Raw genomic sequence first — 22,288 nt, 5'->3', positions numbered from 1 at the left:
ACTCATCAGCATTAAAATGTCATTAAGACCCTCCATTAGTGTATATTTATCAAAAGCATTTGTGATTTGCTACACAGTCTGCTATAAATTATAAGATGTTTTTCCCTTACTGGAACAATGTTTTAGAATTTGAAAAGTAGCCTGCTCAGTTAGAATGTGTAAACAGTACTCGTGGAGCTATTACTTTCTGAATCTACACCAATAATCAAAGAAAATCAAACTGCTTGAAATGCTCATAGAACAACTGGATTACCAAGTAAGTGAAATAAGGATGAAATGTTATTTTGAAAAATAGCCATACAATACTGACCTTTGCACATTACGTGCTACAGAAAAGGAACTAAGCTGTTTTATAAAGAATTCAGAAACAGTTTAAGACAAAAAAGTAATGAGGACAATGACATGTTATTAATAATGAACAAAATCATTAGATAAAAGCAGAAGATTGGCTATACTCCTTAGCAGAAGCTATACTATCTGACACAAAATACTTACTAAAAAGAATAAAATCTATGCTGGGCCAGACTACAGTCCCACTTACCTCCCACAACACAATTAACATTACCACAAATACACTAGATGACTTTATATATCTGACCTATCTCATTTTCTCTTCCAGTTTCAAAGCTTATTCTATTATTCCTATAGTGACATCCCCCAAACTACTTTTTCTGCCCATGGCAGTCTCACAGCTATCCATAAATACCAGATTCTGCCCTTCCTCGCTGCATACGTCTAGAAACTACTTTCTCCTATCTTAGATTAGAAGTGCTCTAACAGTAAATGACTTAAAATAGTATCAGCCTACATTTTCAGGCCACCACATTGTTTTTTTTTTAATTTCACTGTACAAACTGGAGTTAGCTTAGTGACACATACACACACACACACACACACACACACACACACACACACACACACACACACTACTCACCAGCCCCTTGGTTCTAAATAAAGTCCTTGACATGGGACCAACAAATCCTCCTGCTTTAAGTCCAAATCCTCCCGCTTCGAGTCTTCGACCAACATAACGCTTGCATCCTAAACCGCATTTGAACTGACGCGCGGTGAGCTCCATTCCGACTGGCTACCCTGATGAGCTGAATTCATCGTCGTGCACTAGTAAAGCGCGAAAACTTTAAAATGCTAAAGCGCGAAAACTTTGAAATGCTACCCCCCTTCTAAATACGTTGTACTGAAATCAGTACAGTGCGTATGCCTCCCGACGTCCCTGACCAAGCCTGACAAAGTGGATGTTTACAGCCATGTAAATGGGGATATCACGAAAATACTGGAATAGATAAGCTCACACAGTTTATGCATTCACACAGACCTGTCTGTACTGACACATAATAACCGGAGGAGCAGAGGTCACAAGCCCACATACTACCCACTAGTTAATGACATACATCTGTACAGCATCCCAGTGCTTTGTCAGAAATACACAACAGTTATGGTGGCCTGGCAACAGTACATGTGACAAAATATCTGGACATAACATCACACTGGGTAAATACACTGAGCTGCTAGGCATGTCACAAAGCACTGTGCAAACTACAGGCAGACTGCGCCCCATTTTGTATGGGGGAATACACCTGTACCTGCAAATATAACAGGCTCTACAGGCTTGTAACTGCATAGAGTAACAGACACCTGTGTGAAAGTGCGTACCCACAACCAATCTGAACACAGCCAGAGTCACATATGGTAAGCATACTTAATATTACAGTATATGGACTGTGTGAACAACACCATCCTCATATGTGCCACTCACACACCAACCCTACATATACTGGGTCAATACACAGTGTATTCCGATACCTGACTGTGGTATGGGACATGTCGGTCTGGCCCTACAAACATGTACGCTGATAGGGTATCATACACTGCAGCAGCATGCAACATCACATAGCATAGGACCAAGAACAATGACATCTACCACAGTCTGTACACAGGCCAAGGTACATATTCACGTTACACACTCTGTCAATAATCACCATAAGTACACAGACCTCACTACTGTATACACTACAACAGAATATCCAGGTTTTGTCCTCGTATATAAGGCCTACTATACATAACCAGTGAGATACCAGACTGCTAGACATGTTATCAGGTATGATGTCAGTAAATAATGATGTACTGAACATATGCACCTCTTACTGCCTGACATATGTACAAAGGTTGACAGAGTTGTGGCTGGAGGCACCAATACAGGGCCAATATTGACATGTTGCTGTGATGAACCCATACATTTACTGGTGTAATAGGGTTTGTTGTGACATATGTCTACTGAGGGATATGAAGTCAGTAACTCACATGGCTGTCACCATGTGCTGACTGCAATCCTCAGAATATGCTACTACATTTCTAAAGAAAGGACATGTGTGAGTAACACAACACATGTAAGACTCCAAACACTGGCCAGTCTGCAGATAGCCCTACAGATGTGAATTTCCCCAACCACATAACACTGTCACAACAGATATTAAATCATGTAGACCAGCCATATCCACACAAACCCTGTCAAACCAACATTACTTCAAATGCAGAAGAGCAATACTTACATCCTGTCCTCATGTCTGAAACATCCCCCTCTGTTTATTAGCCTGTCTCCACAGTGCATGTTGTTAGAGGTATATCCACTTACCCTCTGTGATGGTGTTTGTCAAACACCGACATGAAGTCCTGCTCACAGTGAATGAAAAGGGCCAACACCCACATGATGTTCTTAGTTATAGAAGTATGTTTCCATGCAATTGGCTATAGGAAAGATACCACAGCTGTTCCAGATGCAATCAGCTAGTAGGGGACTGCAATTCATGTACAGGCCATCAGCTGATCATGAGCATCACTTACAAAACACAAGCTGCTGCCTAAGCAAAGCAGGTGTACTTTTCCACATCCACCAGAGAGGGAGTGAGAGACAGATACAAAGTAAGAAAGGAAGGGGGTAGGAGAGTAAGAGGTAAGCATGTTTGTGTCACACACTTACCAGTACCAGGTTTCAACCCCCTGCCTATGTATTGCTATTAAATTTGTATGCATTCATTGCATGCGCCATGGAGCTTACATGTTAGAGAGCTGAACAAAGTATCTTTAAAGGTGAGTGACATCAGCAACAGTGATAAAGGAGGGATAAGGTAAGTGTAGTACATGTGGCTGTCCACAAAAGCAGGTGTCAAGGAAGAAACAACCACACTCTCTCAGGAGCTCACACACATTATCACAGTTGGTAGGGTCAGGATTAGAATTCCTAGCTAGTTTTCTACACTATAGTATTACGCAGGTATGACATGCACCACAGAGGTTATCAGGCTGATATATGGGCAAAGGGTATGTCAAGGTGACTGACATCAGAAGGCATGCTACAGTAGGGCAATGTGAGATGTAGTGAGTGTGAATGGCTTCCAGATCATTAATCTCCACACACACACACACACACACACACACACACACACACACACACACACACACACACACACACACACACACACACACACACACACACACACACACACACACACACACACACACACACACACACACACACACACACACACACACACACACACACACACACACACACACACACACTTGCCAGTACTGACATGCATGAGTTCATTCCTTCACAGGTGTAGTAGCTGACTGTGCCAGAAGGCTGTACGAGGCTAGGCAAAGAGTATACCTTGGCATCAGGCCACATGACAATGGTCTGCAGTGTGGCTCAGGGGTGTAGTCCCTGGATTGGCCCACACAGGTGGGTACTGTATTCACCATCCACTCATCTGGGTTACTACTGTGGGTGGCCAGTGCTGTGAAATGCTTGCCATGTATGTGTTCTATATTCCATAACATGGGCAGTGTCTGTGTTGTGCACATGTCCCAGATGCATGTTCTGTGACATGTGGAAGTGTACCTGGATCTCTGGGACATGTGTGGACAGATTGTTATCTGATGTGGCATTCCTGTCCTCATGTGGTCAGAACTGGCTATGGAACTGAGGTTGTGCCTGCACCTACATTGACAGCATGATACATGTATTCACTGGTGTTAGTGGCATCTGACCATACAGGGCATGTGTATAAGGCATGGTATTTCCTTTGTGGATTACATCTGCAGACTCTACAGTTGTTGCAGGCATCCAGTGGAAAACATAGCAAAAGACCACTGTAAGCAATTATTTGCCTATTGTAGGGATGGAACAGGGTGCCATGTCCTCTGTAGTCCACTGCAATCACACTTAGGTTACTATCTGTAGGAAATATGTAGGCAACAACCAATATAGTGATTGTTGCCTAGCCACGTGTGTTTGTGTATGATACATGGGTGGAGAGTGTTCTCTAGGTAATACAAGGGTTGCCTATATTGTTCACCAATCCGTAATGTCACATGTAGGAGTATGGATTGTCTACACCAGCCTTTCTGCTGTTTGACATCTGTTGTCCTTGTAAGATGGACATTGTGACAAACCCACCCCACAATGAGTCCTGTTATTGCACAATCACAGCTAGCGTCACACAGGATACTGATGAGACACACACACACACTTGACAATACTGAAATTCAAACCCCCACCTAGCTATGTACTGCTACTACAGTGTACCACATTTATCGCATGTGCCATGGAGCTTATAGAACTAACCCTACTCCAATGGTGTATTTCAAGGTGAATGACATCAGCATGCTTGCCAAAGTAGGGCAATGGAAAGTGTAGTGACTGTGACTGGCCTCAAAAGCATTGATCCATACACACACAAACAAACACACACAGTTTCCATGTCTGGGACTAGAACTCCTACCTAACTAGTACATCACACTATAGCATTACGCAGTTATAGCATGCAGCACGGAGCTTATAGAGCTAGTCTTTCTCCAAAGGTGTATTTCAAGGTGAATGACAGCAGGCTTACCAAAGTAGGGCAATGGAAAGTGTAGTGACTGGCCTCAAAAGCATTGATCCCTACATACACAAACACACACACAGAGGCTCACAGTTGCCATGTCTAGGATTAGGACTCCTACTTAACTAGTACATCACACTATAGCATTATGCAGTCATAGCCCATGCCATGGAGCTTATAGTGCTAGCCCTACTACAACGGTGTATTTCAAGGTGAATGACAGCAGCAGGCTAGCTAAAGTAAGGCAATGGGGAGTGCAGTGTGCGTGAATGGGCCATAAACCATTCCTCTGGAAGCACACACACAACACTCAGTCACACACAACTTTACATTTGACAGGACCGTGTATACAACTTCTAGATGAATAATGACTTGTACTGTCATGTTACACAGTTATCACAAGCACCAAAGACAATATAGTGCTGAGAGCTACCAGAAGCAAATGTCTTTGGTGATAGACATTTGCACATCATGTGGTATTGGCCAATTGGATGTGTGCTGGGTAGGACAGGCCTCATGATGGGAAGCTCTTTGTCACTGTCACTCTCTTCCCCACATCTATGTATGTGTATGTTTGACCTATTATAGTGTGTTGTCCTTGAATATATGTGTGTATTCCTATTCAATGTGTGTGCAAAGCATGACTGGTGTGCAATGTGGAGTGTGTGCACAGACATCTGCGACTGACAGATATGTATAGTCCACTGTTGTTGCCAGACATGGGCTTCATTTCTCTAGCTGTGGGAGCATGCCCAGTATGACCTTCTGTATTGAATGTGTGAATCCATTCCAGGTAGATTGTACTCCAGTGCAGACATTTGTGTTCTACACCTACAGCTAGCAACCTGTTTCTGCAGGATATCTCTAGATAGGTTGACAATATGGGGTCACAATGGGCAAATGATAGTGGGATACTGTAAATAATTGTGTCTGTGTTGCTTCTTCTACATGGTTTTGGTGTTAGCAGAGAATTTCAAACATATGCACTATTTTACACTGTGATGTTTTATGTCATCAACTACTGACAGGTATACATATTTGCTTGCAGTAATTTCCTGGGGAATACAAGATGAATGAAGCTGTGTCCAGTATTGTGGTCTGCAGCCTACATATTTTTGTACAATAATGCCATTCTGGAGGGGGAGCTGCAGACACTTGCTGATGGGTCTGTGTAAATGGTTCAACACCTTGGTACTGTGGTGGCTCAGGATCTCATGCTTGTACATATATCGACGTGACAGAATGGCAATATCCTGCTCTGGCCATACCTCACAGCTGTACAGATTCACATGTTACCCAGAGGCAGGGCTCATATTTCTGGTCATTACCCCTTCACATTGTGGTTCACGAGCAAGTTTGTAGCCACCCATTCCTGTGTTTGCAGGCAGGAATAGTATGTGCACACATCTGAGTTTCAGACTTCACACACCATGGCATCCATGCTTCTACTCTCCCCTCTGTTATTCTATCCTCTTCCTAACATTATGCAAATGATATCTGATATGTATCCCTATAGGTATCACTTCATCCCAGCAGTATTTAGGGGTCGGTCCACAGTTCATGCAGTAGGACATGGTGGGCATGCTACTGGGATTTGTCAACATGGCCTTGCATTTGTGTTCTGTGGACTGTGTTATGTCGTTATTTGGGAGTCCATGAGATAACATACATTGGCAGTACGGGTGAGACACAGGCCTTTGACAGAGGACTGTAGGGCATCTGGTAGTGATGCAGGCCATGTGTAGCAGGCCAGTGCATTGTGTCACTCCTACAGTCCCAGGTTGCAAGCCACTGTATTCCCCTGAGGTGACAGGGTAGGTGTGCAAGGTGTTAATGGCAAAAGTTTCTGTCCTTATTAATCCATTGGTGTGAATGCTGGCAGGGTGCTGCTTATAGCTAGGGACACACCTGCATGGGACACCTCTTCAGCATGCTGCATTCTGTGGATATTCCCATACAGAGGTGGGGGTCATATTGTACTCATTCCCAACAGCAGGGATATGACCTGTGAGGTACCTGTGGCTGATGGTGGGGGTGAGCTGAGTGCATGTGTGCTATGGAAGCTACTTGCAGCTGACTCACTGATATACGTGGGGCATTCCACTTATGCTGGCAGCAGTTTCTCAGTACTTCATACCTGTGCTTTTTGTGGTCTGCCAGTGTTTGGTCAGACTACATCAGTATTCCATACTACTCAGCCAACTAATGTGCTGCTAACCTGTATGTACAAATCCAAAGGTGTGTCCTTTTGACAGTAACATTTTATACACTCTCTGTCTAGGGTACTTCCACCTGTGTACTGTTTGTATGTCTGGGCCCACATTCATGGCATGTCCATCTTTTAGATGGTGAAAGATATTACATCTGAACAATTAGTATGGATTACTGGTGGATTGTGTCTTGCTGGGATGCATTGTGTTTGACACTGCAGTTGTGAGAACTTGGCCCTGTCATCAACAGTACTGGCCATTGGCCACCAGGACTAAACCCTCCATGCCTACAATATGAGCACTTTCACACAATATACAACACACAACAACCTAACACACAGCCCTGCATATTGTACATGTGCAACAATCTATCCTGCTACTTTGGCCAGCTCAGGTAATCTGTGCTCCACTGTTATTATACCCACACATACATGTTACTACATTTCTACATAGGATTTTGTGGGGGGGCACACTTGACAACTGTAAACATTTGCAATGACTGTACTGGTATTATTTCAGGTACTCTGTTGGCTTCCATTTCATTCTGTATTCTGACCTATCATGCAGACTAGAGGCATATCAGTGTAGTACAGTTCTTAGGTTTTGTTGACCTACATTTCAGTTTCAGACTTCTTACCCTTAAGAACTAACATCCCACTGCCTGGCCTGTTGTGGTCTGTCTGTGTAGGTCTGGAGGGGGGCTGTTCTCCATTGCCATCAATCTGAGGCCTTAGCACAACCTTTCTTTGTGTGTGTCTACACCTGTCCTGCTGGCTGAGACTGTTGTTGGGTATGTGAGTCTCACTGACATGCATGTGTGTGTCCTATGGACACACATTTGGCCCACCACATGTCCTGCTTTGGGTTTTGTCACCTTGTCTAGTACTGCCTACTATGTTGACACCAGTATTTGTTGTGGATTTCATGCTGCCGATATAGGTGTCTGCTATCTGCTGCCATCCCATTCAGCCACCCAATTTCCTTGTATGCTCACATTCATACCATAGATACAAGTAGCGGAACATGCTACTCCATTCAGTAATTGATAGTGAGAGTGACTTACCTTGTGGCTGTGCCAGTACTGAGGATGGTACTGGAGGGCTGACTATATCGGATGCACATAGTTACACTCCCTATACATGGTTAAGCACAGGTAGTGTCATGTTTGGCATGCCTCCTTCTGCCTAAAGGGGCAGGCTCAGGTTGTTCCTCCTCCGAGTCACTCTGTGCCTGTGCTGGCCTTGGCAATGGTGGGGGGGCTGTGTAACCCTGCCCCATGCTGTTCCTGCTGCAGCTGTTTCTGCAGGATCATTTTGTATAGCATGGCACATGCAATAACAATATGGGTGTATGTAGCTAGTGAGTACTGCAAGGCTCCACCGGATATGTCCAGGCACTGGAACCATGACTTGAAATTCCCAAACACATGCTCTATTATGATTCTGATCTGTGCATGTGCCTCATTATGGAGTTCTTGTTCGGGTGTGTGTGCATTTCTAATGGGTGTCATCAGCCACGGCTCCAGTGCATAACCAGCATTCCCCACTAGGTGGCCATATGCGAAGTCCCCATTGGCAAATCTCTGGTACAGCTGCGTCATATTCAGAAAGTCCAGGCTAGCAAGTATGGCTGATGCACGGACCAAACAAACACGATATTGCACAAAAAAGAGACCAGCACCAGAGGCAAGAGCAAGGACATTTTAATAGGAACCAGACCGGTTTCAGCAAAGTGCTTGCATCAGTGGTTAAACAATGTTATTTATAGTGAATCCAACAAAGCAGTCCTGACATCACTTCCTGTGGGAAAAATTATTAGATAGACAATAATAATAAAAAAGGTGTTGGAAAAACAACTGATCAAATAGTAAAAAGCATAATATACATCATATAAAAATGTGTTATCCATAAATCAGAAAAGAAATGTTACAATTTGTCATTTAGACCCGGTGGAAAAAGACCACCTAATTTCACAATCCATCTCCATTGTATTTCCTTGATTGTGCATGACAAGCTATTGTTTTGTGGAGTGGCACTAACAAGAGTTTGTGGCTGTACTACTAGGAAGAGGAACACACCCGCTGGTTTTGGATGTCAGCAATTGCCTGCATAGGCTGTTTACATTGAGGAGACATCTGAACCTGATTCGTATTGTATTTGGAACTTTATAGTGAACTACTTGGGATATAAAACCTACTCTGCACATTGCTTCCCACACATTCTCTTTTTTCTTCTTAGCAACAGTACGTTTTGTGGGAAGTGGAATAACACGTGAGCGTTTTTTTGGATTTTATTTTAATTGTAAAAAAGCATCAATTTCCTTTTTGAAATTAGGAGTAGGGTCAGTAGGCATGTTTAAATAATGCTGAGTGTTAGAAACTTGTCTAATTCCCTCTGCCCAGTAATAACTGGAATCCATGACTACTATTGCCCCTCCTTTATCTGCTGGAAGAATGGTGATATCAGTAGTGCCCTTAAGATCCATCAACGCCTGTTGCTCAATTCTATTCAGATTGTGTCTCAGTGTATGCCAAGATCCTAATCGGTGATGTAAATCCTTAATGATAGCATGTTGGAAAATGGCAACATGTTTATCCATGGGTGGACTAAAATTAGATTTCAGGAATCTGAATTCAGTAGATCTTTGAGTCTGTTCCTGCTGATCAAAAAATAGTTTAAGATTAATTTTTTTTACAAAAGGCCAATATATCTGAAACAAAAATACTCTCATCTACAAAGAAACCTGGTATAAAACCCAGACCTTTATTTAACAAAGTTTCCTCAGTGGATGTTAAAACATGGCTAAAAATATTATGCACATTAGAACAATCAGTATTCATTTGACAATGGATTGAAAGAGCTCCTCTATAGTTCTGACTTCTGTGTTTCCATCCCACCCTGTGTCTCCTGTTCCTAAAGGGTGCCCTAAGCTGCAACCTCTTTTGGAAACCGGTGAATCACTGATGTTGGTGGACTCAGTATCTGTAGTGGAGGATTCCTGTCCCGAGCTTGTACTCAAAGATGTGCCCTTTTTTAAAATAGATCTGGGCCTCTTCTTACGTGTATGGGTAGAATTTTTAGTACCCTCCGCAAACCTGACACTTTCTTGTGATTCAAAAGGTTTTCCCCTCTCATAATCGTCCATGTCCCTAGTAAATTTGTGTAGTTTTTTATCTTTTAAACAATTTTCAAAGATGATCGGTTCCCTAGATAGTCTGCTCAAAAGCTCCTTAAAGTTAGATGAATCCTCATATTTCTTTAAGTCTTCACAAACCTGTTGTACATCACAGATATTGACCTTTATAGTTCTATCATAATAAGATGATAGTATATTAACGAACGCCATTGAAGCATTTTGTTGAGCCAAATTCCAATCCCTTAGTAGTATCTCATCCGGTTTACTGACTAGTGGTTGTAATTTTGTTCTTAGACCTCTGGGGGTAATATTTTTGATGTTGATAGGCCTTGAAAAGCCTAGAATGCCAAATGTTATTTCTTAATATTTTGACCTTTTTACCTAATTGTGTAAACAGCAAACTGCAACCGTCAACTGGATCTGATTTTCCATTCACAGTGGATCCATTTTTAGATTTGATTCCAAAAATTTGAATATTGTCTTTGTCAGCACATAAACCCCGGAGTAATTGGTTGAGATCCATGACTATAGGTTGCCAATGTCCTGTGGTCAAATGTGATGTAAAAGTGCCAGATTCAAAAATAAGCAAAGTCTAATCCGATGTTTATTGAGTCAGACTGTCAGGAAAAAGACACAAATAACTAATAACAAGTATCAAAAACTAGAAGTGGGGGCCTATATGAATCACTAGAAAGTGTCAGGAGAGCACAGGTGGAACACTTCTCTGTTCTAAACAATGGGGCTTACCCCTTAATCAACTATAAAATGGCTAATAAGAAGTACATACAGATAACCAGACTGTACAATGTTATGAACAACTGCATATGTTGTTTTATATAAATAAAAACTGTTGTTAGTACTAATAATCCACCAGCTATAAAACTCATGAACCGTTGGGATCCTATAGTGTCAATAACCTATGGATACTTAGTGATGCTGTACCCAAGTATAAATACCCATTGAAAAACACCACAATTGCTACCAACAGAGTGCCTGAATAATAGTAACTATAGTTAAAAAAAATTCAGACCCTAAAACAATAATAGGTCTAATCCAAGGCTCCTCCAGAAATATTAATAGCTGACACTAATAACAACATAGCATGTTCCAACAGTACATAATATAAAGCACTATTACTCTTGAAGTTATCAGCAATTGTCCATAATATTAATATATAAATTGTTAAGAAGTCCAGGAACAGTTTGAAATCACCAGTAATTGTTTCAGAAAACAAGCACACTGTGATCAGCACACAAATCCTGCCACATCTGTTAAGGGTTCAAAAAAGGCAAAGTCAATGGAATAAACACTGAAACAAAAAGTCCCATAGAACCCATCACTAAAAATATGCTGGATAGTTATGCACATTGAGACGCATACCAGTAATAATACAGAATAACATATACGCTCATAATTATATGATAGGCATATATTAATATAATGGTATAGTACAAACAGAGTCAATTTCCTGGTCTAAGTAATAAAACAAACCCACAATAAGTACTGGGCCAATGAAAAAAAGGCCAAATATGCTAAATGTTTGAAGTAAATACCCAATTGTAGCCAAACGTCCATCCAAGGCAGCTCGATTGTCCAAATAAATCCAAAAGTATTAAAAAAATAGCAACCTCCAGTTTGCGCAGGATCGATGTAACCAGCCCAAATCCACAAAATATCCAAAAGGACGAATAATACCAATAATCCATAAAAAGTGGCTCTGTCGATGTAATATGTTCCTGAACGTCGATAAATCCAAGGCGATCCCTTCACTGTCAAAAAGTCTACCAATAAACCAAAAGAAGACACACTCTCAATAGGATGATCCCAAAAATGTAATAATCCAACAGAACAATATACTTGACTGTAGAAAGCACCGTAGAATACAATAAAAGGGAGAGGAATTCTCCCCTGTCAACTTCCAATGCCACCAAGTTCGAGCCTTCAAACGCCAACAACCAGCGAAATGAATCATTCAGAAAGTCCAGGCTAGCAAGTATGGCTGATGCACGGACCAAACAAACATGATATTGCACAAAAAAGAGACCAGCACCCGGAAGGCAAGAGCAAGGACATTTTAATAGGAACCAGACCGGTTTCAGCAAAGTGCTTTCATCAGTGGTTAAACAATAATGGCATTGCAAATGCTGTTATTTATAGTGAATCCAACAAAGCAGTCCTGACATCACTTCCTGTGGGAAAAATTATTAGATAAACAATAATAATAAAAAAGGTGTTGGAAAAACAACTGATCAAATAGTAAAAAGCATAATATACATCATATAAAAATGTGTTATCCATAAATCAGAAAAGAAATGTTACAATTTGTCATTTAGACCCGGCGGAAAAAGACCACCTAATTTCACAATCCATCTCTTTTCTTTATTATTTAATAAATTATGCCATCCAGTTTTGAAAGATCTGTTTCCTGAAATTTTGTCAATAACAGTGAAGGAAAATGTGGCTGTTTTGTGGATTAAACAATGTCTATATAAAGCATTAGTGGGTCTGGCATTCCTGATGTCCCCTAAATGTTCAGACATACGAATTCTAAATTGTCTGGAGGTTTGTCCTATATAAAAAGCTTGGCATGAGCATGTGGCCAGATATATAACCCAATCCGTACCACAATTGGCAAAACAATTGATATTATACAGTTGTCCCGTATTTTTACTAGTGAAGTATTTTGTCTTAAAAATATATTGGCAAAAAGAGCAGTGACCACAGGGGTAACATCCAACCAGTTTCTCCTCTGATAATGTAGTTTGTTGTAAAAGAGTGTCATGGTGTGTGATTTTTTTGTAGTGAGAGAAGTAAGACCCAAGAGTTTTTCCCTTACGATAGGAAAAAAGGCATCTATCCCCTAACCAGTCATCCAACCGTGCATTGGTTTTAAGTATAGTCCAGTGCTGATCAATAACATCCATGAGTTGACCCGTATTTCTGCCAAAGGTGATAACCAACCTGAGTTTATCCTGGTTAGAGCTGCTAACTTTGGATTTATATGTCAAACAATTATCCCTAGATATATTTTTGGTCCATTGTAAGGCTGAATTTATATTGTGTTTGTCGTAACCCCTCTGCAAAAATGTATTGGAGAGGTCATTCTGGCAATGAGCAAGGTCCGCCTGTGATGAACATATTCTCTTAATTCTCATGAACTGTGATTTGGGAATATTTTTGATAATATGCTTAGGGTGAAGACTGGAGGCATGTAATAAACTATTATATTGGGGATATTTCCTGTGAACCGTAGTACGCAAAGTGTTATCTGGTTCCCTTTGTAGGTGAACATCCAAAAAATCAATCTCGTGCAGGCTGTGGTTTACAGTGAATTCAACACCCCATATGTTGCCATTGAGGTATTCTATAAATTCCATGAGATACTCACTACCCCTCTCCATACAAGCCAACAATCATCTAGGTAGCGTCTCCATATATCCATCTCAGGCAAATACAAAGCTGCGTCATATGCCAGATGTGGGAGTTGCGAAAGCTTCCAGGGCTACCAGCACACACATTCATTATAATGCCCTGGGCATCGCACACGACCTGGCAGTTGATGGAGGGGAAGCCCTTGCGGTTTATATAGACTCTACCCCACTCACTGGGTGGTGCTTTGATGTGTATCTGCGTGCAGTCTATAGCATCTACTACCTCATGATATTCTGCTATTTATTGGAAGAGATGCATATCGCTGGTCAATGCCTCACAGGTGTTGAGGAAATATATGTGCCCACTGGCATGTGCTGGCATGGCATCCAGGAACTGGTGGAGTAACCTGGATGCTGATGCCTGTGAGATCCCTATGATATCCCCAGTAGGCCTTTGGAAGGTACATGTGGCTAGTATTCTTAAGCCTACACATACCTTGGTATCCATTGGGTTCCCCTCTGTTGGTTCTGTGTGTGTCAGGCATGGATGGCACAGCTCAACAGTTTTCTGTAGGAGGTCCCTGTTCACCTTATAGCGCTCCACTATCTCCAGCTCATGTAACCCCTGGTAGGTTACCCTGGGTCTGTACACTATTCTCCTTCTCCTCACTGTGGGTTGGTCATCAGCATGGTCATCCTCACCACCCTCAGCCTCTTCCACATGTTGATTTATGAGAGCAAAAGCAACCCCTATAATTTTGTTGCTTTTGTTAGGTAATATTTCCTCATTTGTGTACACCAGTGGTGTAGAGTTTGTGGGAAAAACCAGAGGGAAAGGTGTTTGCATAGTTTATAGTAGTGTGCTTGTCTGCTGCCTGTGTAATTGGCTGGTTCTGGCACATTTCACCTGCCAGCTATGCTAGTTCTCCTTGATTACCTTCATACTGCTATTTTCCCTTCCCATTGCCTTCCTGTTTAAGCCCCGAGGTGTGCCACGCAAGCCCAGTGCTCAGATGTGAACAGAGCTATTTTCTGTTTTTTTCCTTTAAAACCTGGTGTGCAGCGCGCACACCCATTTAGGCAATGTAAATACTGCTAAGCAGTTTCAGACACACACCCTTCCTTAGCTGTGCTTAGCTAAGGGCAAACACGGGTCACAGAGCTCCAATAAGCTTACAGCATGCATGACACACCCCTTTATGAAGGCATCTAGCTCTTAGGCATCCACTATGGTCTTAATGCTCCTACACGGTTGGGTGAAAGCTAGCACTGTGGGGAGATCTGTGATTCAATATCATTGCCTTCATTTGCATAGGATTCACTGCTAATGCACGATTACAAATCTGACACTCAACCTTTCCCCTTAGCAACTACTATTCCATGGTCTTGTGTTATGCATGTCATTGACTATTATGGCAGAATTATGATTTTGGTTTAAAAGCTTATTTCCAGCTTTTGTTTTATTTTCGGGCCAATCCTGTTTGCGCACTGCTGCCATGAACTTAAATGGTCGAAATCGGCCAACAAAAAAAAAGTTAATTTTTATAATTTTGAAATTATTTTTCATGCCTATGGCCATATATTTGGCCTTTGGCATGCCTAACCCTTCTAATACATGCATTTTTATGAGCTATCATGCCTCCGTTTTGTAGTTTGCAGAAATGTATTCAGCTACCGGCTGAATACATTTCTGGAATCTACACTAAAGTAAAACCGGCAAAAAAACAAACACTGTAAAAAATGAAACAGAAACAGGAGACCTGTAGCCATGAAACCAGCACTCAAGTTAGAGAACTAACGTTCAGAATAATGTTCAGAAAGTTTATTAAAACCAACAACGTTTTCGTCGCACAAATGAGCAACTTCTTCAGAAAAAAGGTACAAGTAACAAATGTTACCACTTTTAAAAGTTCCGCTCAGTGGCAATCTACACTATTCCTGCATGGAAGTCTGCCTGCTTCCTGGATCACTAATTCACCTCATTTGCATGGTTTTCACCAGCAAATGAGGTACTTGGCATACAGGGGCTGTGTCTGTGCAGGAATAGTGCAGGAGTGCTCATGCACATCATGGGAGCTTATTTCTTGATTGCACGGCAGCCATATTGCTTGCAGCAGCTCTTGCACTATTCCTGCATGCCGTGCAGAGCTTGCTGAATCCTGAGGACTGTGTAGAGCCTACATGGAATGTATCCATCTCCGAGGTCACAGGTCTCCCTACGCAGTGCGCCATGCATATTAGTGATGGCTTGCTGCCGAGGGAGAGCCGAGGAACATGGTTATTGAATCAGTGTAGGGAGAGGTGTAGAGCTAACAGTGGCTACAGATGAGTATGAGACTCCCTGCAATGTCCTTTGTGTTATTTTTGTTTTTTTTTTCCTTTCCTTTCCTTTGTTTTATTTTATTTTTTAGAAAAAGCATGTTTGTGTGGTGTGATGAGCACAGCAATGCCAAACTGCACTCACATATAAGATAGCAGACACCTGCCAGACATGTAAAATAGAAACTGGATGTAATTATTTATTTAAATGTGTGTTTCAGCATGTCTAAGCATGTTTGCATGGCACAGTGCTCAGCCTGCTTACAGGTAGCTAGGTGGTATATGTGAATGTATACACGATTTTTTAATATCCCTGTAGCTAAATGGGTAGAATTACGGCTTCATGTGCATTAGGTCTAGGGTTTGAATACATGGTAGGGAAAATATGCATTTCATTTTGACATATTATTCAGTTTTGTTATAAAAGATGGCTCCGCTGTGCTCTGCTAAGCTCTTCTCAACTGTACTTAGACCTGCTAAGCACCGCATAATCATGGTAATAGCTGCCAATGTTCGTGCACTGCTTAGCTCTGCTTGGCTGGTTTGTGTGCTGCTAAGCTCTGCTAAGACTATGGTTCTGTGAGTTTTCGTGCTTCTCAGCTCAGCTGCACTGGTTTGAGTGGCTCTAAGTGACGTGGTGCTTTTTTGAATGTTGCCCAATGATGTGTAAGGGTGGGAAAACCAGCTATATTAAGCCCAATAGGCAGGAATACAGCAGAATCCACTGGAGTTCTATCACTGATAGTATACAATGGCTGGCAGAGGTGAAGGTGCATGCTTCCGGGTGCAGAGTTGGGGCATTCTGGAGTCCAGGGTCATGGTTGGGCTCCTTGTACAAAACCATGCAGACAGGCTGCTACAGGATGGTTTTCCGGCCTCAGAGTGTAAAGCAGAGGCCTGGGACCGGCTAGCCAGAGAACTCACCAGTGTCACTGGTATCCCCCACAGGTGAGCAGTGTCATCACCACCATGATGACCTGAAAAGATGTAAGAGGGGACTCTTGGACACCTGGTTCCAAGAAGTGAGAGCAGGTAATGCCCCACAAGTATGCAAGTACTTTTTCCTCTGTTTTACCAATATGTATTCCAAATCTCTGCAAAACTGGTATGCATAGTGGTGTGCTTCTCTCTCAACAGCTGCAGCTGAGAGGGCTCGCAATGTTGAGTCACATGCTGGGTGCTTGGCCAGGTTGCACCATGAGTTTGGTGAGAATGGATGTATTATGCTAACTGTAGTGAAATAAGCAAGAAATAATAAATCATCAACTGCAATAAAGTATATACAATACAGTGTTTAGTGTAATAAATGGTGGACTTAAAGCTGTAGTGCAATAAATGAAAAATGCCAACTGTAATGCAATAAAAACATGAAACAATACCAATAACTGCATTAAAGTAAAGTTTGTAGTGCAATAAATGTGGAATTAGAGCTGTATTCCAATGAATGAATAATGCCAGCTGTAGTGCAATAAAAACATGAAACAATACTGATAACACCTAGAAAAATGGTTTACATCAGGAATGTGTTGTCATAACCATTGCAGTAGAGCTGTATGCATTGAGGCTGTAAGGTAAGGAGGTGCAGTCAAGTATAACACTGTAATAGCTGTAGAATGCAAATTTAATGGCTGCAAACTGTATTGGTTAACTCCTATAAGTACTGTTCAATGCTGTCTCTAGGACAATATTGGTCACATAATGATCTGTCATCCACAGGCATCAGGTAATAAAGGTATATGGGTGAGGTAGCCCACTCCATGAACTGATATTGTTTTTTGATTTCACAGATTTGATAGTGAACTATAGCTTACCTACTATCTGCGTTATGTTTGTATTTCATGCATATGCATTCTACATTCACTGCAGTCTAGTATAATACCATATAGTATTACCAGGTCATATTATGGTTCTAGGTGAACTCTAGGGAAATATCAATCAGTCAGCAATCAGCAGTGCCTTAGTTGCTCAGTTTGTTAAATGCACTGTATATAGTTAATTTTGCCACACACAGTCCAGGGTTCGAATCTAGTGATATGTAGCACTACAATTTCTCTCTCCACAGGAACTACAGGTTAATGGGTGAGGTAGCCCATATTATGAGTAGATAATTATGTGTTTAGTCATAGACTATTAAAATCACTAGCAAGAATGTGTTCATCAGCAACATTCAGTCAGAAATAAAATGTGTAATCCCAGTATGGCTGTATGCCTGGAGTGTCTGTTAAAAGATGTTGGAGTCAATTAATACATCCTATGAAGATGTGCCCTGCAGCCACTACTACTGTGTTCTATTCCCATGCCTACCAACCAAGGCATGACAGCTGTTTAGTGTCTGTACTGTACACATACATGTCTCTCAATTGTCATGATTTCATGTTATGTAATTACTAGTGCGTAATCTGTCTGTCACAGGATTACCATGGAAATGATTAGCTAGATTGCAAAGTATCAACAAATTAGCCCACACTACACCTTGGTAGTTATATAGGTTCACCTGATGTGCACATGTTCTGTGTAGTTGTGTACCCACAGTTGTTACTGCTTGGCCTGTAGTGTCCCACAGCTATAGGATACTTGTAGTCATTGTACACATAAACAAAATACAGACCGTAGAGCAGATAATAGTACTGTTGTGAAAGAAATAACCAGAAATTATACTAATGGACTGTTTTTCTCTCTCCCCACCCCTAATCTGCATTTATTTCTTATTGTTATTCATTGGTTATGGTTTACTATTAACATATGTTGTTACATTAATTGTATTTTTGGACATGTGTTTTATTATTGTGTTATTTTATAATGGTTGCATATTAACATATCTTGTTAAATTACAAGAGAACAAAAACCAAGGATGCACCAACAGCTATGTAGAAATCCAAAAATTATCAGCAGACAAATCCAAAACGACAACAGCCAACGATATATTCCACTTTTTATTGACAGGAACAGAATAAAATAGTAAGCGCTTTCACATCCTATGATGCTTCTTCAGACTTCAATAACATTCAGTGAAAAGCCACTCTTTAAATACAGCTTCTTTGCACAGCTTAATCACATAACAAGCAATTACCTATTCATGTTTAAAGTGCCTGTGCCTAAAGAATTCAGTAGTACTTTAAAAGTTGATCCCTTAACCCAGCATTATATGCATAACAAAGTGCAGTTGAAATGACTTTATAAAAGTGTTGTTTCAGCATTATTCATAAAACACATATAAGCCACTCTTTAGATGCAGCTTTTTTGCACAACATAATCTCATGTCAAGCAGTTGACTAATCATATTTAAAGTGCCTGTGCCTAGAGAATTCAATGGTGCTTTAAAAGTTAGTCACTCAGTACAATATTATATGCATAACATAATGAAAATGTTATTTCAACAAGTGTATTTCATCCTTTGAAGTCTTCTTCTGAAAACTCCACTGAACTTATTGACCAAGTTTATAAAGTTTTGTCTATATAAATTAGCTTATTAAAAATATATAAAAAAATAAAACAGAAAAAAACTATGATGTCTAGTAAAAAATATATATGCCATTTTTAAAATGTCTCACTAAAAAAACATATAAAAAATCAATGTTTTTTAGCAAGCTTATTTTGTCCATATACAAAGCTTCAGTGTTTAAGTGGTCTGGCTGCTAGGAATGGTTTTAGTGAGATCTTCTCATTTAGATCATGTTTATGGGCTTGCAGCCTAAGGATCCACTTGTTTTCTACTTCCTCTGTTCTATTTTTGGGGTTCCCCAACCTACTTGTCCTATTCACTTTTTCCAACACCCTAAATCTAAAACAATGCATTAGACCATTTTCTATTACATGTCGTGCCAGTGCATTGGTGGTATTTTCCTTGTTTATAGCATAGATGTGCTCTCTTATGCGTTCACGTAACGTGCTGTTGGTTTTTCCAACATAGAACGTTTTGCATAACTGACATTGTGCCAAATAGACCACATCTGTGGTTTTGCAATTAGCAAAGCCTTTAAATCTATATGTGTGCCCTGTATAAGGGTGTATGAAAGTTGCTTCTTCCGCTATGTATTTACATTGATTGCATGCATTGCAGGGAAAAGTGCCTTCCTTCGATGTCAAAGTAGGGCCCCTATGCATTTGTTCATAGCATAGAAGCCTATTCAATGATTTCGTGTTTCTATAACCTATGCTCGGCTTCTCGCTCACTAAGTTCCTAATTTTGTCATCGGCTTTCAATAATCTCCAATTGTCCTCCAAAATTTGTTTTATATATGTGTTTCTATTGGTGAAAGGAATTACTAACCTATTTTTGGTTTCAGTATTGCTAGTGGTATTCTCATAAAATCATTATCCCTGTTAAAAAAACGGGGTACCTTTACCAGCTCTATGTATATTGCCTGTCTTAATGGCTTTCTGCACCTCAGTTTTTTTGTATCCTCTAGAGACAAAGTTATCTAGCAGTCTACTTTGCTGCTGATGGTAAGTTGTGTCTTGCGTGGTTAGTCTCGATGCTCTAAGGACTTGGTTCTGTACTATGTTGGAATGTATATGTCTGGGATGCATGCTGTTTCGATGTAGAAGGCTATTCTTCCAACAGGACTTCCTATGTAACTCTGTATCAATCCCATTGTTGCCCTTAGTTAACATTACATCCAAAAATTCTATCATCTGATGTGAATATGAACATTCAAAAATCAAGAAATTGGTCGTGCCATTGATATATTCAACAAATTCCATCAGCTGTTGTTCAGTTCCCCCCCATACAATAAAAACATCATCCACAAATCTATTGTAGTGTTTGAGACAATGGACATATATCAAATTCTTTAGTACATATGTTGTTTCCCAAAATGCCAATACCAGATTGGCATAAGAATTGGCACAGGGAGTGCCCATGGCTACTCCCTTTTTCTGTAGATAGTAGCCATCATTGTATAACAAAACATTGTTTTCAAGCACTATGTCCAATAGTGTCATCCAACAGATGACATTGTTGTTTGTAATGTGGTTCTCAAGCAAAAACAGCCTAACATATTCTATTCCTATAGTGTTGGGAATGGATGTAAATAGTGATTTTACATCAAGTGTAACAAATAAATCATCCTTTCCAGTTGGTGTAGCTCTATTGAGACTTGCTAGATTCTCAAGGAAATGTTGAGTGTCCTTGAGTATGTGGCTGGTGTTGTTAACTATTGGCTTAAATTTTTTATCTAGGTATATAGATAGAGGTTCTGTCAGCCAGCTTTGCTTGAGACTATCGGTGTCAATGGGGGGGTCTGACGGTTGTTTGTGGATCTTTGGTAACCCTCTAAAGGTGGGAACTAGGGGATTTTCTACTATAAAGTATTTATACATCTCAATATCAATGACATTACTTAATAGAAGATCATACAGGTGACCATGTACACCCTTGATTATTTTGTTTAATGAACTTCCATCTAGTGGATGATAAGTGTCTCTGTCTGATAGCAGAGACTCTATTTTACTGACATACATCCCTCTATCCATCACAACAATAGCTCCCCCCTTGTCCGCTTTTCTTATTATTATGTCTTCATTCTTCTGCAGACAAAACACTGCTTCTCTTTCATCCCTAGTCATATTAAAAAAATCCGAAGGGGTTTCATCTGAAGGGTTTCCATCTTTTCCGCTTCCCATCAAGCCCATAGACAAACGGACTTGGTTTCCTTACAATCAGAGGAAGAAAAGGAAAAGCACCGAAGAGCTCTACGAGCAACAGAGGAAGGCATTGAAACCCATCAGCATGACCTAGTTTTCAACATTTCTAGGTATGTTTTAAGTGAAACTGAACTTTCAGTATTCAACAAGGGCCTGGGTTTCATACCATCTGGCTTTGTAGATGTAGCTGACATAATTGTAGACATAAAGTTATTTACAAGAAATATAGGCCTTAAAATGTTATTTGGAGAGGCCACAAGTAATGCCGACAATGGCAACATTAACATTTTCAGGAAACCATCAACATTTGTGCCTCCACAACATCCGATGCTTGAGGCATTTGAACGGGCATGTGAAAGTGACTTATATGAACTATATAGCAGGAACGATGTGAAACCTGATTTTTTTAATATGACTAGGGATGAAAGAGAAGCAGTGTTTTGTCTGCAGAAGAATGAAGACATAATAATAAGAAAAGCGGACAAGGGGGGAGCTATTGTTGTGATGGATAGAGGGATGTATGTCAGTAAAATAGAGTCTCTGCTATCAGACAGAGACACTTATCATCCACTAGATGGAAGTTCATTAAACAAAATAATCAAGGGTGTACATGGTCACCTGTATGATCTTCTATTAAGTAATGTCATTGATATTGAGATGTATAAATACTTTATAGTAGAAAATCCCTAGTTCCCACCTTTAG

The sequence above is a fragment of the Protopterus annectens genome, chromosome 2.part2 (genome assembly GCF_019279795.1).
Source record: "Protopterus annectens isolate FY-2018-M chromosome 2.part2, PAN1.0, whole genome shotgun sequence".
Classification (NCBI taxonomy): Eukaryota; Metazoa; Chordata; order Ceratodontiformes; family Protopteridae; genus Protopterus; species Protopterus annectens.
Note: the sequence above shows the minus strand (reverse complement) of the source record.